This window comes from Micropterus salmoides, unplaced genomic scaffold (genome assembly GCF_014851395.1).
Source record: "Micropterus salmoides isolate LMB-PRFRI ecotype aquatic unplaced genomic scaffold, ASM1485139v1 Ms_hic_scaffold_2, whole genome shotgun sequence".
Classification (NCBI taxonomy): domain Eukaryota; kingdom Metazoa; phylum Chordata; class Actinopteri; order Centrarchiformes; family Centrarchidae; genus Micropterus; species Micropterus salmoides.
The window spans coordinates 4167100-4184932 of record NW_024041150.1 but is presented as its reverse complement, the minus strand read 5'-3'; the positions used below and the strand labels follow the sequence as shown (position 1 = coordinate 4184932).

The 17833-nt window shown below is 42.3% G+C and overlaps 1 protein-coding gene across 1 annotated transcript in view; it reads right to left on the bottom strand.

The window, feature by feature from the left end:
- The window catches only part of slc30a6 (solute carrier family 30 member 6), a gene marked incomplete in the record, with an annotated part of 262873 nt that overhangs the window by 217309 nt on the left and 27731 nt on the right, over nucleotides 1-17833 (bottom strand).

Sequence of the window (17833 nt, the reverse complement as noted above, 5' to 3'; positions counted from 1 at the left end):
AAATGCTTGTCTGGTGTACAAGATTATAAAATGATTGACTTCTCCACTCAGTCCGTTTGTTAATACAAGAACAACTGCGTATCGTTGCACAAGAGGGTCAGCGAGCCGGGATTGTATTATCCCACTCATAAAAAGTGCTTTCAGTCTGCATTTTCGGGTTAAAGCTGAAAAATCAGAATAGAACTCCAGCCCAGCTGCTATCAGATAATTGGACACATACAGCTCATTTAAACCTCTTGGGAACAGACACCTATTTCCTGGAAAAATGCCTAAAATAACAAGATACAAGAAGTGATATTTTCATTCTCGCCTGGTATAAAATCTATATTTTAAGAGCAATATCACCATTAAAACCATCATCCTGTAGATTATAATGCAAATAGAAACAAACAGTTATTGCACAATTTTTCAAAAATATACCAGGCAAATGTCCATTTTTTGGCCATATTCACTGTTTATATTTTCACTTTTATTGGGAGTTTTCTTCAAAACTCTATTTCTGTCCATACAACCACGTTCCAAATAACAAAGCTTCCAAAACACTGAAATATTGATAAAAAACATGAACATTCATCAATATTCCTATGACTGAGAGAACTCCCATGCTTTACAGGCCCACAACTTGAGAACAGAACATCCGACTGTAAGGCTACGTTCAGACTGCAGGCCAATGTGACCCATATCCAATTTTTTTGCCCATATGACTCAAATCTGATATTTTTATGACAGTTTGAACAGGCAAAGTCGCATGGAATCAGATCTTTTCCAGTTCCGAATTGGGCCACTTCCATATGTGGTCCAAATCCGATACAGATCGGGTCTTTTTAAATGCGACCTCAGTCTGGACACTCAGGTTGTCACGGATTTGTATGGTGAAGCAGGTAGTAGGTTGGAGGACCCAAATGCAGGACACGAAAGCCAGCAGGAACAGTTCAGAAGGGTTTTAATACAACAAAAAACGAGCACACTTACAAACAGAGTGGCTGATTGACTGAGTCCAAAAACAAAAGCTGTCCAACAGAAATCCAAAAGGGTGAAAACCAGAATCCAAAAAAGCAGGGTTACAGGGAGACACGGTGAGTAAGGCTGGAGACACGAGACACACTGCTACACAGGGTGACAACATACAATGACCCGACAAAGACAAGACAGAAACACCAGGTATATATACACCCAGGGACTAACGAGCAGGGCAGGAGCAACACAGGTGAAAGACATGAGGCTAATGAGGCACAGGCAGGGAGAGAGAGCAGGGGAAAACAGAGACAGACATGCAGAGGGATAACTGGGGTAACAGACATGACAAGGGTTACCAAACACTAGACGACAGACAAGACAGACCCCCAAAACCCAACATACTATAAGGAAAATACTACCTAAAAAGTGCAACACAAAGAATGGCTGTCCGGCAGAGTGTGACACAGGTCGCATTTGATGCGACATCGCTGTAGAGCAGCTGTTCTGCTGTAGACTGAGCTATCATCATTCGCTATCATCTGCTCTCAAATTTCCTTTCATATAGCTCCGGAAGAGAGGAAGGGAGTTGTGGGGCAGATGCACTGAAACCGTAATGAAAAGAACAGAAAGTTGTGAACACTTGTCATAAGTCGGGAGAAATGTGACCCGTGAGAGGACAATGAAAATGTCAATGAAAAAGTCTCCCGCAAGCTAACCAGAGCTATGTTGCTCCTTGTTTACTTCCAGAGGTGTGGACCCACATGACTTGGACTCGAGTCACAAAAATGATGACTTTAGACTTGACAAAATCAAAGAAGACTTGCGACTCGACTTTGACTTTAACACCAATGACTCGTGACTTGACTTTTGTCTTGAGCTGACTTGACACTCCCCATGCCCGAATATAAATTATGATATAAAAAACTGCGCAGCGCATCAACATAGCGCGGTGCTCAATCAGATGTGGCTCCTCCAGCAAGAGGGAACGATCACCGACCACCTCACCGATCTCTTGTCTCTTGCCCTGTACACCCCAGCGACCCACTCCCTCTCCGGTACCTTCAATGGGTTGTGTAGCAGGCCTACTACCGGCGCGCTGTGAACCGTTTGTGATCGTTCCCTCTGACTGGATGAATTTTACGCATAAATCATGCACAACAGCTGGGGCCCTGACGCAGCACCACACAACTTTCTAAATTCCTCCACCTCACGGAGAAAAGAAAGGTCAGGTTTAAACACTGTAGAGAGACTGCTGCAGCTGTTGCGTGAAGCTGCTTCCACCAATTATAAAACAATTTAAGATAAAACGATAATAGCGCCGGGTGCTGTTTCACAACCGACGCTCGTTTTGTTTTATAAATCCAGCGCACCTCTTTCCTTCACAGCTGAGGCTCTTGTCCCTCCCTAAAAGGTGTGTTCACTGTTGATTTACCTGATCGGTGCTTGTAAAATATCCACGGTGTCTGCTCTTCTAACTCATAGCGATTTATAGTTTTCTCACCGCTGGTTTCTGTCACTGCATCTCCCGACAAAACACCACGGTTTTATTTCAGCGTTCTGTAAGTAACTTCATCAACTCGAGCAGTTCACCTGTCACCTGCTCTGCTCCCCTCCCTGTACACACACACACAAACAAACAAACACAAACAAACACAAACATACACACACAGAGTCCCCTCAGTGACCCATCTGTCACCCAAAGCTGAAACTGTGCTGCTACCTCTTGTCCTGTAGATGCTGCTTGAAGTTAATAATGTTGGATTATTGGTTCTTATTTCATGGGCTATATGAGATGTTGGAGTAATGCATATAATAGTTTTTAAAAAGAAAGTATTACATAGTTTAATGTTTGACCAAAATAATTAGCAGCCCTACATGAACATTTAATTTAATTCATGAAATTATAGAACATCTGTTGTGTGAAACTGGACCTCTTCTGTACAGGCTAATGCTTCATTCAATAAATTTTTTATTTTTAACTTATGAAAACTTTTGAAATGGTTTTTAAATTTGGTGAAGAGCGCATTATGACTTGTTTAGGACTTAAAACTCAAAGTTTAAGACTTGGACTTCACTTGGACTTGTTGGTCCTTGGCTTGAGACCTTACTCGGACTTGCCACTCATGATCGGTCTGGACATGGGACTCGATTTGGGACTTGAGTGCTAAGACTTGAGACTTGACTCGAACTTGTAAAACGACAACTTGGTCCCAAGTCTTTTTACTTCTGTAGCCCGTGTCACATCGTGTTATTCTTCTGCGCATGTGGGTCACTTTCAGGCCGCGGACAGTTCACACTGGAGTCTGATATGGGCCACATTTAAACAATAATGTGAACTGTCAAACAAAAAAAATCGGATCTGGGGAAAAAATCGGAATTGAGCATTAAGGCCTGCAGTCTGAACGTAGCCTAAATAGGCTCTTTCTATTCATCATGAGCAGACAAATCGTTTGATATTTTAGATGTAACTACAGTGGGTCGGTCGTTAGACGAAGATAAGTCAGCGGTTGTAACTGTATATGTAAATTAGTCTGTTTGTTGTTATTATTATCCTGCTAATAACACTGTCAGTTTTGTGATGTGAGTGATACGAGTTACACAGCAGATCAGAGCTGGCGCTGAGCTTTCTTTAGAGCGGTCGGACTGCTGTGTAGGATGCGATGAGAGATATCTGGATGGCAATAACTGCAGCCATTACAGTGATCACAGAGAGATTTATGTTGTGATATAAGCTCATTTTGATGCTTGGTGTTTGGTGTGTGTTTGGTGTGGATAAAAATGGTTGGTTTGTGATTGTAGCTGAGCCTCCTAGCTTCACAGAGGTGTGTGGCATGGATAGGGTTACAAAATACTAGGATCGGACATGGATTTATCATTTGCATATTGCACGTCGTCTGGGTAATTTAGGGCTTAACAGGTGCCAGTTTAAAGAAATGTTTAATCAATACTCAGCCCTGTCGGCTCTGAAACTTAATGCATGTCGCTGTCCTCAGGCTGTCTGCTGTCACCTGTTGATTTCTTGCTGCATGTACCTGCATGCATATATTTAGCTTTTTCTGGGTTAGATTGGTGTAAACTGTCCTGTCAGTATGTATGTATGTTCTCTCATTATGAGCGTTTAGGTTGCATGTTGCATATCTTTCAATGGTACCTGAAGTACATGAAGAAGTATTTCAGTACAGAGTCTGGATTGATATTTTGTTTTGCATGCTCTCATAATGTATGACTTAATTTTAAATTACTCTGTTAAATTGTTTTTAGGTTTTTTAGGTTGACTATATAACAACTGTCCAGGGACTATTATCTTTTCCTTAACTCTGGTGCTTTTACTGAGATGTTTTCTTATTGTGCACTGTCCCTGCTAAATTAAACTGAATAATAGTAATTTGTTCCGCTAAATGAAATGAAGTGGATTCGGAGTAATTCATTTTCTCCAAAGAATATCCTTGATATTTCATGACCATGTCAGGGTTATAAAAAACAACTAACTATTTAAATGTGGCACTTACTCTTTAAACAATTTAAATCAATCTTTAAATCATCGGCCTTTGAGCAGCAGGTTGCTGGTTTGAATCCCCTGAAATGTGTAACTGTGCATCTATATCGGTTTATGATGTAAACAAACACACCCCGGCCATTTTGTCTTTACATAACAGGTCACGTGACCCCATTACCTGTCATCTGATCCAATTATATCACAGCCCTGACACAGCAGGAACAGAGCTCCTGTTCACTGCAGCGACTCAGCATGTGTGTGTCAGAAATTAATATAAAAACTGGTGCTACACTTGGTGGAGTCTTTTTCTATTTAAAAAAAAGAAAAAGACAAAAATCTGGTCTTAAATTAAATAACACGCTGAGGAACAGCTCCAGCAGTGTGTATGTATGTGTGTGAGTGCGTGCGCTTAGAGACCAACTCTCCCTAGATACACTGTTAGATTTGGATGCTTTGTCGTCATGCCAACCCATCCATAGACATTACTCACACACACACACACACACAAGAGAGGAGGAGGCGTTATTAGTTATTTGTGTGTGTTTGAATAGGATCTTAATGGCATAACGCCACAACATAACTGTGAGACACTGTGTGTGTGTGTGTGTGTGTGTGTGTGTGCTGCAATGAAATAATAGCCCCGCCATTTTCTGTCTCCAAAGAAAATACCAAAAAGTAAAAGTCAGTGTAGACATTTATTCTCTTCTATTCTACTATATGTTTATATCGATGATGGTGCTGAGTAACAGAAACACGTCTCTGTATAATACAGTGGTTTAACAGCACCACGAAATACATCCTCAAAATTCCTCCTTCTCTCTCTCTTGGATCTTGAATAAAAGTTTCACTCCTGCATTGTCATAAAAATCTGGATGACCACACAGCACGATGGGTTGCAGAGCAAGAGGTGTGATAAGGTCACCTTCACCTGCAACAAACTATACATCCTAATTAGGTAAGCAGCACAGAACGTGTATGGCCTCGTGTTTACTCGTAAGTGCTTCTTTATCAAGAAGTTTCTCTCCAGGTGTCTTTTTGACAGGTAACAGGCCTGACGTCTGAGAGAGAAAGCTTTTTGTCCATGACCACTCAAATGCAAACCTCATAATCCTCCACGTCCTGCAGCACTTCTCACACTTTCTCTTCTATTCGCTGCAAAATCTGGTGCAAATAATACAGCAAATAATAATACAGCCACCCCCACACTCATACTGGTGTGGTGCCATGAGCGAGGGGAGGGGGGAGGAAAGAGAGAGAGAGAGAGAGAGAGAGCGCCCACCCACACACTTCAATGTGGAAAAGCTGGAAAAAAATCCACTGGCCTCGACCTCCTCTTCCTCCTCCTCCCCCTCTCCCAGCAACCACTCTGGCATCCCATAGTGGTCACCAAGGAAACGCCACTCTTGTCAGGAAGTGTTTGTGGGAGAGATACTAAAAGAAAAGAAAAGTTGACACCGTCTCGTTTCTCCGGTCCTCTCCTGCTCTCTAAACTCCTTCTCTCCTCTCCTCTACTCTAAAACCCCCTTTTGCCTCCTTATTTTTTCTCTATCCATCTCCTTTCTCTCTGAATATCTGCTCGGCACTTTACCTGCCCACACAGTTGGTCTCATTCATCATGTTAACACACACACACACACACCTGAGTGGGTGCTGACAGCCAGCTGTTGCCAGGCAACATGTTGAAGTTGAGTCCAACTCTACTGTGAAAGAAACTCTGACATTTAACACCAGCAACAATCGTTTATTCTGTTCAGATCCCAGGTCTGAAAGTGCAATGAAACAACATGTAGGGACAGAAACACAGCAGCTCTCAGGCTGATGGAGCTGAAGTCAAGACTGTTGCAAAGAATTAGCACAAAATGTTTTCAGGGATTTAATAAACTGATGAGGTTTCAGTTGCAGACTCTGACATATGTTTGTACACAGTATTGGTACATAGACCCTGTCCACATGTACACAGGTATTTTTGAAAACGTAGATTTTTCTGTGCGTTTTGGCCTTTCGTCCACATAAACTGCGTTTTAAGTCGCTGAAAACTAACCTTTTTGAAAACTCCTGCCAGGGTGAAGATTTGCAGAAACTCTGTTTGCGGCTTGTGATGGTAGAGTGCGCGTCGTTATCTCCTTTGTTTACACAGGGCGACATTTTGTGCAGTGGCGGACATGGGACAACAGCGCTCGTTCTAACATTTTTGTTTTGCTAACTTTGGATTCGAGCGTGATATTGAGGAAGAACTCCACTTTACTGTCAGTCCACATATTTGATTCCCCGTTCCTCGATGCGCCATTGCTGGCAGCCGACCAGAAAAACATTTTTTCAGGCTTCTGATTGGCCGAGATGGCTTAGGGTCAGGGTGATATTGTTGCCTGCTGGTTTGGCATGCTCCTAACAGGCCTTCAATTGTGTTTTAACATTTTCATGTGGACAGAGATTTTTCTTTTAAACTAAGGAGGAAAAACTCTTGTTATAAAATACCCGTGTAGGTGTGGACTAGGCTTAGATTAGACTGAAAAGATGAAAGTCAAATCCATCGTAGGACGTTTAGGTTCTACATAATGCTAGCATCACACAGGCAGGTGCGAATTAGCTTGAAGCTATAATCTGGTAGAGTGTGTGAAATGGAAACGTTTCTGTATTACTGTACGCTGTCCCTTTTAAATAAATAAATGAAATGAAGGCAGAACAGTAAGTTGTAAATTAAACAATATCGAATAAAAAGCAGACTAATCTACAATAATCTCATTTTAAAACATTTTGAAACTATATATATAGCTGATATATAAACATTTACAGTACGTAAAAACTAGAAGGGCGCTGTTAGAATAACAGTAAATCAAAATATGGTTGAGCCTACCTGGATTAATCTGAAATTTATGTTATGTTTTGTTGTATAATTAGATGTGACACCATTCACTTCAGTTATGACAGGTTTGCACATGCGCAATGAATTCAGTTTATTTTGCCATAGACAATGATGCTACCTAAGTGAAAAATGATGAGTGCATCCACCCTGTGAATCAGATCCAGTTCCTCAGCCTATGTTACACCTGTTCACCAAGTTTCATGAGAAAATAAAAAAATAAAAAAAACACATTGAGCCAGTAGTTGCCTGGCTCAAACCCTGTAATCCTGCTGACAGACACAAAACGAGACAAGAAAAACACAACCTCCTTGGTGGAAGTAAAGATTAGCAGGAAGTCAGAACAAGAAAGTCAAAAGGCTGAATAGGGCCTCCTACAGGCTTCAGTATTCATTTACACCCCAAAGTAGGGAGGGTTAAGCTCCTTTGAGAGGTGCACTTTGAGATTTAGGAATCATGGTGGCACTAGAGAAAAGATCAGGGAGGTCCCTGACATAGTTACAGAAAGATTCATCCACTGTTGTCCCCGAATATCCTCTGTAAATGGGTCTGACGATATGACCAGTAGTTGTTGGGAAATCTGTGACGGTATGGACAGAGAGGACCCAAATGCAGCGCTCAAGATAGACAGGTTTTATTGGGGGGAAAAAGGGGGTTGAGGGAGAGGCGGACGCCGGGGAAACACAGGAACGGGGAACTGAGGAGACGGGGAAACAGATCGTGCAGGTTAAACAAGGGCTCGAAGGATCAAGAGGCACTGGTTTAGGAGCATCGACGATCAAGCAGGGGTTGACCGGAGAACCGGGGTAGAAGTGCTGTTGGATGAGGCTGATTGCTGGCAGGTGTGGCAATCAGAGGAGGTGGCTGAGGAGGCGCAGGTGCAGGTCGGAGGGAGAGAGAGAGAGAGAAAAAAATAACCAGCACACCCACCGTCAGCCGGGCTGCCACCACAACAACATCCACAATAACACAACAAATAATGTAGTAATAAAAAACATTTACAAGATATTTATTCACCTTTCTTTTACAGTGTGAGTGTTGCTGGACTCTTTAGGAGCTGCTGAAGTGTTGGCTAGATGTTTTGTTTCTCAAACACCTTGTGTAGCACCGACTTTACACAGATAACACGAACACTTGTGGTGGGAAAAGGCGTGTTTAGTGAGATTAGTTACATGGCAGTGTTTTAAAGTGCAGCAGGTAGAAAACAGAGAGTGATGTCAGACACAGTCCTGCTCTCAGCCAGCTGCTGCAGGATGGGAATTACCCGCCATGACCTTTGACCTTCTCCTCACCGTCCTCTGCTTCAAAACAAATATGGCTGCGGTCTGCTGGACATTTCTACATGGTGTCTGGTATCTGAGTGATAATGCTCTGCACACACACACACACTGTCCAAACTGTTGTCTGTGTGTCATCAAGAGCCCAGAAAGACCTTCAAGGCCAGATCACATTCTGCCAACACTCACAGTGTTAATGCACACACACACGCTGCTGCACACTGTTGGATGTCCTTCATACCCAGAATGCATCGTTCACCGTGCATGTGTGGGGGGAGACAGCCATGATTATCTTGACATCATGATATCCCAACGTCCAGGCGTCTCAGTTAACTCTGGGCTAAATTTGTCTGACAAGTAAAAGTCTTTTTAGAGGTCTAGGTTTCATGTAAGATGTTTCAGCAGCATTTCTATGTAAACTATTGCAAAATAAAGCAGGCCTTTTACGCTGACATGTTGAACTTGTTTGCAAATTGTTTCTTATTTCCACATCCAGCAGTTACGGAGCAACATGATCAATCATGACGTGTTTGTGTCACCAGTATTCTCCCTCTGTTAGCTCTGTGTTTGGTCTCCACCAGCTCCTGAGGGAAATTTCTGGCTCTTCAGCTGCTAAATTCACCACTATGTTCACCAGCTGGACTCTAACTGTGTCTGTCTGCTGCTGAGCAGATCGTGTACAGCAGCTTTTTACATATTCTTCTCTGAAAACTGCGCTATGAGACTTTGAGAACAGTGAAGCTGCAGCCGGACAGACAAAGAACGAGCTGAAAGTCACTCTAAAGCTCCGTAAATCAGAGAAGCTGCAGATTCAGCTGATTATTCTCTGGAGCTTCATCACTGCCATTCATACATTATTATTATTATTATTATAAAATAAGCCAAATATAGTCATTTAGATGCTGTTGTACAAACAGTTATTATATGTAAGGCCGGGATTAAGCTACACAATATCGGCCTGATAAAACAGATGTGGGACATGAGCAACATAAATGAGCATCATCTGAACAACAGTTGGCAGTTTTATACTCTACTAATGTGTCACAGTGGAAGACAACTGATGCACCACATCCCAACCAAAATGTGACGTCCGGCAGGTAGCAGGCTAGTACGTCAGAGAAATACCAACACAACACCGGTTCAAAGTGGTATTAAAGCTAAGTGTATCCCACAATGCACCACGGTCTACTGTTCGACACCAGCTCATTTGTTGGAGCCGAGGGAAGTTTACAGCATGAATATGATTTTCATGTTCAAACACTATAACCTGTTGTGGTAAAACCTCCACAGACGGTTATCACAGATGAATCCGTTCTTCTTGATGGGACTGATAAGAATAAAATCTCACATCTGACATAAATAGTAAATATATCTTTTGTGGAAGGTTTTGAGTAATATGGTCTGACCTTAAAAATGTTATCAGACAAAATATCACGTTGTTTCTCTGTTTTCATTTACAGTAGACCTCTAGACAACTCGATTTAATTGCTATATTACTGTCATCTGATCATAACAATCATACTATGTGTGGAAATCAAAGAAAACATCAGAGAGCTGAATAAAACTATACATTTTATTTGCGTGAGTGATGGATAAAGCTCCATATGCTTGTTGCCTTAACGGGCCCTCGTATGCACCTGCAAATACCAAAAGTATGGGGGTGCGGACGAGCTGTTGTCAGGTGGAACAGTGAAAATGTTCCTTCCTTATCACCTCTGTAAGTTGTGGAAGCTCTTATTGTTCAGGGTCCAACATGTAGTCTGTCTCTTATGACTCTGTGATCAACTACACAGTGACCGGTGCTTAAAGGGTCCAGGAGTTTTCTGCGAAAGCCTTCACTTTCCTTTTTCCTGTGCCGACTGTGATACCGACATGGATGAATGTAGCTGAGAGATGATTCATCAGAGTAGGAGGTTTAGGAAGATCGGTGCTTGGACAGAGAGCTGCAGGGTTTGAGTCTGTCTGCTGGACACAGGGAGGATGTGGTGGTTGAAAATGTGAAGATAAGAGCGGGGTCAGCATTAAATTTTCCCTCAGACAGACGGCCCTGATGGGGAGATGGGAGTTCAAACATTTCAAATGAATAGAGGAGTGTCACTATATCAAAACACGCAGTAATTTGTATTCATATATTAAATCTGTCCTATCACACTCATCCCCAACTTTTCAGAGTCAGGGCTGTTTGGCATCATTCAGTCTCTGCAGACTCTCCCCCCTCTCCCACCTCCTCTCTGCTGCCTGAATCTCCGCCTCCCACTCAGACTTCAGAAGCTGGAAGCGCTCCATTTACATCTCACAACAGCTTTGAGGGGTGGAGACGTCGTAGTGGTACAGATGGACTCTTAAAAATGTATTGTCACTTGTCACTAGAGCAAGGAGAAAAGGTCAAGTTAAGTTTTATTTTTCCACTGTGTAAACAGTTTCCTGCATGTACCGTACACCCAGACACCATCTGTATCAGAAATCTTCTTCTTAGTGTAGAGATATGTTGAAGGCTAAACCAACAGGAACACTTTCTAAAGTGCAGAACACAGTTTAATATTCTCTGATGCAGCGAGATACAAACTTAAATTCCAGATCAGGTTTAATTATAAACGACATTTCATATAAATTAACCTCAAATTGCTTTTAGAAAAGAGCAAAGAAATGCACACAATTGAACGCAAGCATTTGATATTTGCATGGAAGGGTTATAAATATCAAAACCACACCAGTGGTGTCAGGGGAATGGGTTTTAATAACCTTAACTGTTCACCGGGGATGTGAAAGACTTTAAGTTTGAAGTAAATTTAGGCCTAGTGTACTTGAGTGTTTTCATTTTATAATTCTGCGCACTACATTATCAGAGGCAAATATTGTAGCCTACTTTTTAATCAACAAAATGTACTTGATATCAGGTTAATTTGCAGATTCAGATTAATATTATTAATTATAATCAACAAATTAATGAATACTATTACGGATACAGACTTTATAGATGCCTTGGGGAAATTCCCAAGCTGCAGCACACACTAAAAATTTCCCTGCTGCAACATTAAAGTGATGAACGTGAACCAGTCGTCAAATGTTTTTACAAGCAAGTCACAATATAGATTCAGATACTAGATGTGAAATGTTACATCTGCCACGACATGCACGGGCGATTGTAACAACACAACATATAGATACCAAGGATCAAAATAAACTACCAAGAATATCTATATCTATATATTTATGTCTATGAAGATTCTGAGGGACGAAACGTCTTCTAGTATCTTCAACCAAGTCCAGTTGCCCTTGATTTTAACCTTCGTTGGAGATATATATATATATATATATATATATATTACAGTTTAAATTTAACAATTTAAGATCCATTGATATTACTGCCTGAAACCTCTCCTTTTTTATGAAGAGGTTATGGTCACATGACAAATGTTATAGGACAGCCCTCACTGAGTTGCCCCTCCACACATCATCAGAGGCAACCTCCTTGTCAAAAGGACCCCAAACTGAGAGGCAAAAACATGAACCTCTGGACTATGACACAAAGTTCAGGCCTACTAGGTCTACTATTGAATTTCTTACTAAATAAACATTGGCTATTAAGTAAAGATCTGCTTAGTATAAGCTCAGTGTTGTTGATGAGTATACATGTTTCCACAGTCGACAAAGCTAACTATGCTGCCATTTCTTATTATAATAACTTAGATAAACTATTTTGGGTTTAGTGGATTTGACCAGTCGCCGCCGGTGCAGCGGGGTGTGTGAACCGAGCGCACCGGGCGCTGCAGTCCGGGCTGTGCTGAGGCAGAGCGGAGCGGGAGGGGCGGGGGGAAGAGGAGGATTGGTGGATTTGAGGACTCTCTGCTCTTGCGTTGTTTTTGCTCCGAGCTCTCGGCAGTCCGTCCGTCCGTCCTTCACTCCGAGCGGGACTCCACTGCTGTTCTGTCGGCCTTCAGGTGAGTGTATGAACCCGGGCCGAGCCGAGCCGGGCCGAGCCGGGCCTTCTGTATCATGCTGCGGTTTCATTTCTAACGAGCCCCTGCACAGATTTGTTTCATTGTGTCCGTGATTCTGGGGAAGCATCCACATCGGCTGTCGCTGTGGATGGGAGCCCCTGATATCTCGGGTTAGTCGCCACCTCTCCCGGGTTAAGTGTTCAAACCTGCAATTAAACCCGCAGGATCTTATTAATTTTGTCACAGAGAAGCCGGACAGCGAGCTCCTCTCCCGGCTGCGTCCTTGCTTTCCCCCGCTCTCCATCGTGTTGTTGAACTTGTGCTGGTGTGTGTGTCCGCTGTAGTGCGCCAGAGCCGCCGCCGCTGCTGCTGCTGGCTGTGAAGATGGTGAACTCTGCAGCTGCCCCTGTTCCAGAGGTCTAGATTCATTTTTTTTTCATTTCTTATTTTCCTGCTGGAGAGGATGATGGTGGAGATGAAGGTGGAGGTGCAGGCGTGGCCCCCCCGTGTTGACCCCTGAGCAAAAACAGAATACTCTCTAGTATCCCTACAGGGACTTTCAGTCGCTGCAGTGGCCTTCTCTGTACTTTATGGCGTATTTTATTTTTCTGGTTTCCTCATAACACTCCAGTCATTTTCCTGTTGGACTCAAAGTGCGTCTGTGTGTTTGGATAATGCTTTTCTTCACACCCTGTGGTATATCATCCTGCTTTTTGTGATCTTGAACTGTTGGTCAGTGGGTTTGGACTCGTTTCTCTGGTCGCAAATTAAGAGATGATTGTGGTCTTGTTGCACTTTTTTTTTTTGGTAGTTTCATCTCCTGGTTATAAAATTCCCGCAGTGATTTGGCAGATTTGAGGTCGCTGTAGTTCTGTGACAGTGAAAACGCTTCTGCTTTGAGGCAGTTTTTTGTTTTGTTTTTTGCGCAGACCCTGTTTCAAATCCTGTTGAGCAATTATGTAATCAGATACAGGCGGACTGCTGCTTTTTCTCCTGCTTCCTCCCCCTCCATTTCTTTCTCCTCCTAATCTTCCTCCTCTTCTCAGTTTTCTTTACACCCTGTTTTCTACTCATTTTCCCCTCTTCTGTCTTTTTATTTCCTCCTCCTTCTTCAGCCTCCCTGTACTCCTTTTCTTTCTCCTCTACTTATCTTCTCTTTCTCAGCTCAGGTTTTCTCTTATCATCGGTTCTCCTCCCTCTCTTCTCACCCTCACTCCCACCCTCCTTCCTCGACCCCCCCTCTTTATTTCTTTGATGCAGCAACTGGGAGACATTTGGCAACTTGTTGACTGGAGCCTTTAAAATGTCACAGTAAGGTGTTGGGTTGTTCTCATGCTCCCCAGCTCCTGCTGCTTTAACAACCTACTGCAGTAAAACTAAATTGTATAATAAAGTTGAATCATTTGGATGTAAATGAGCTTGTAGAAAGACAGGTTTGATGATAACAATGTTTAATTGCATGAATGTTTGCAGAAGAAAGTGTTGGAAGTCAAAGTCAGGGATTCAGAGCTCAGGCAGTCTGTGAGGGGGAGGTGAAGGTTTGACCCCAAATCTGTCTTTTAACTTTAAGCTCTTCTCTTTGCAGTTTAGAGCACAAACCTCATGTTTAAATTCATTTTAAGTTCTCAGGAGCATCAGTGGAAATCAGAATTCACAATATGTCCCGCTGCAAGCTTTAAATCCCTGGAGGTGTAATATTTATTAAAGCTGATTTAAAAATTAAATATTGTCGTGCTGCGGAGATGTTCCGACCTACACGTGATTCTACAGACTTTAAAAAGAAAACGTCTTTGTTTGGTACAGATCACAAATCACATACAACGTTTTTAATGAAAACAAGAATAATTGTGGAAGAATGATAAATTTCTCTGGTATCAGAAATCATTCAACAATAATCACAACTGGATATTTTTTCCAAACCGTTCAGCCCTACTTATTTCAAAAGGGTAATTCACTGATTTAGCATCACACTCCTATCACATTGTCTCAGAAAATAATCTATGCAGCTGAACCAGAGATATCATCTTTTGTATAGCACGCTTTCTACGTTACCCACAATGCAATTCAACTGCTGCCAGTTGGGTCAGAGATTGAGGTGTGTTATGCTCGTGCAGCTAACGTAGCCTGCAGCAGAGATGAGCAGCAGCTACAGAGGTCTGCTGAACTCACTTCTTTCTGACTCCACACCAACAGGTTTGCGTCTTTTTCAGACACATAGACGCCGACTCAAGTGACATCACTTGAGGACACTTCACACAGCTCCCTCTGGAGACACTTTACAGTACTTGCTTTTAAACAATAGGCAGTAGATCTCTCAAACACCTGGAAGTGCAGCTCCTCTAGAAGACATATATATAATTTTGAGAGGAACCATCTTTAAATCCGGTGCAGCACTTTTCTAAAAACAGGTTTTACTTTCCATGAGACGTTCGCTGACGTGGTCAGAATGCAGGTCTGCTGTTTGTGTTTACAGGCTCTTTAAATGAAATGGAGCAAAGCCAGAAATTGATGGGGGGGGGAAAGGGCTGGGTGCAGTGGGGTTTATGGGGAATGTGTTTTTAATTTAGAGAAAAGCAAAATGCAGTACGCAGCGTCTTAAAAAAAACATTTTCCTGGGCTCATTTTCTCTGATTTTAGGTGTTTTGGCCCACAACTATATTATAATTTAATTTATCAAATCACATCTGGTCAGTCAGGTTTGTCTTCAGAAGTTTTGTCTGTTTCTAGCAGCAGGTTTGGATGTTTTGCTCATAAATAATCTGCAGGGACGTTTGAAGTGAAGCGATGCTCCCGAACGCTGCATGCTGCTGGGTGCATTTTGGCTCCAAGTCAGCCTTTTTTCTTTCCCTCTCTAATATCTCAGCGGTGGTGGCGTAGGTGGTGATGATGATGCAGGTTTGGCTCGGCCCCGCCAGGCGTGATGCAGACGGAGATTTGAGCCGTGCATCGCCGGCTCTGCTGCGGCCTCTGAAATAGCAGGCAGAGTCCCAAACTTTCAGCGTCTTCATTTTAATACCAGGCTAATATTAAAGTGCTCATGTCGCGTTTGTTCAACTCTCTGTGAAGAAAAACGCAGAGGACTTCCGATTTGTACTGATTACATAACTCGTACGCTCATCCGACAGGATAAGTGGAAATGTGTCCAGAGCACCAAGTATTGAAAAATGTAAATAACTGAAAACTGGTATAAAATGTCTGGTCAGATTTATTGGCTCAAATTGTTGTTGAACTGTTTTTATAGACATGCTGTGCATCCTCAGTCTTTACTTTATTTTCTTTCATCGCAGCTTTTCTGTTTTTGTTTTAGTGATTTTTTTTTTGTTTTTCCCTTTTGCTCTCTTGTCACATAGTTTTTCTTTTCTTTCCAGCTCGTTCCAACTCTGTCGTGAACAGATCCGTGAGTGTGTTGTTGTATTTAATTAGTGCAGAACAGTGTTGTTTGCAGAGAGGAGGAAGGAGACTGTGCTCAGAGTTTCATTGTTTGGAGTGTGAGGAGGAGCTGCAGTCATGTGATCAGAAACGCCGTGAAGAAAGAAAATTAACCTTTTTAAAATGCCTTTGATCCACCTCTGCGAACAGACGCTTACGCTGTCCTTGTTATGGACTTGAGGAGAACCGCTGAGCACATTCTGTCCAGTCCTAACAGAGTAACAGAGGGTATTTTAAGTGTTGCTTCAGCTGTTTAAAGCCTTTTGACTCCAAGGGGGAAAAGTGAGGAAGAGGATTTTGGTCCCTGATGTCGTGTTTTGTCCGACCCACATCTCAAAATCCGAAGTTATTCAGTTTACAATGATTTTCTAACCTCACATTGTAGAGAAGCTAAAAATGACTTGAATAATTAACAACACTTTTTGTCGGCTAATTTTATGTTGATCATCAAAAAAGATGACTTGTTAATTAATGCAGACACTTTGTTTTCTTTCTCAGAGTTTGTTTCTTAAGGGCCAAAGATCCAGAGACATTTTTGAGAGTCTGAATTTTAATTATTTTTCTTTTTAATTAAAAACAAAAATTCATCTCAGAGCTCAGAAGGGGGGAGGGGGAAAAAAAAAAACAAGCGAAGTTGTGTTTGGGTTCACAATCACTGGTTCCAAACCTTTTAGTATCTCACAAGAAGAAAGCAGGAACATTAACAGGACTTTAATCATCTTTAGACCCCTTCAATGGTTTGTAGAAAGCCTGTTTAAAAAAAAAACATTATAAAATTTGGTTTTCAAACTATCAGACTTTCTTTACTGATTCGTTCGTGTTCAGGCTACGAGGTTTGTCGCTTGTTTCGGAGTTACCGAAAAGTTTCACATCAGACGTCACAGCCCGCCCCCACATGACTAACAAGTTACTGGTGAAAGACTAAATTTACAGAAATGTCTAAAACTGAATATTTGGCGTTTTGTCCCTTTAAGACTGAGAGCTGTGGTGAGTTGTATTTTCAGAAACGAGGCCAATCATCCTTTTTCTCGTCGTCCTCCTCCCAACAGCAGACCCCGCCTCCCTTCCTCATTTTCTCCTTTTTACTTAAATATGTTATTCCTGTCTTTATTCTCTTTTTTCATTCCTTATCCATCTTTTCTTCTCCTGTTTCTCCTCCTTGTCTCCTTCGTTCCTATCTTTTTTTTCCTCACCCTTTTCCTCTCTTACGCCTTAATTTATCTTAAGGGAACCAATAATGTTGCTGAAAATGTTTCAGGGATTTTACAGCCTTCTTCTCCATCCCTCCTTCGTGGCGTTGAGGCTTAAACTTTAAGCTGAAAGAGTTTGGATGAAGGAGGAGGAGAAAACTTGATCTCGAGGCCCCAAGGATGAGGATGGAGGCGAAGGAGAGAGAGTGATGGATGAAGGGAGGGGAGGCAGGAGATGAAAGCCAGGAGGGAGGTGGTCCAGAGGGGAGAGGAAAGGGAGTAGTGGGTGGTGAAAGAGAGAAAACGGGAGGAGGGAGGACAGATACAAGGTGAGTGGAAAAAATATATTTCATTTTAGTTTTTGTTGACAATCTCTTTTCCTAAAACCACATCAGGTGCCAAAATGTTGCTAGGAGGTATAAAAGGGTTTATTTGGGAGGAGGTGTGCTCAGTGCAGTAGTGATAGAGGGATGAAGAGTGGGAGAATGAGTAGGTGCGGAGATAAAGGAGGGACGAGTGGGAGAGAAAGGAGGACAGGAGTTTAAACATGCCAGCTGAGAAAATGTCCCTGGAAGGAGGGAAGAGGAGAGAGGGGAGGAATGTTCTGGAAAATGTCCAGCGGATAGGAAGTGGAGCAGTGCGACAGAGGAGGGCAAGAAGGAGCGAGGGAGGAGGAGGGTAAG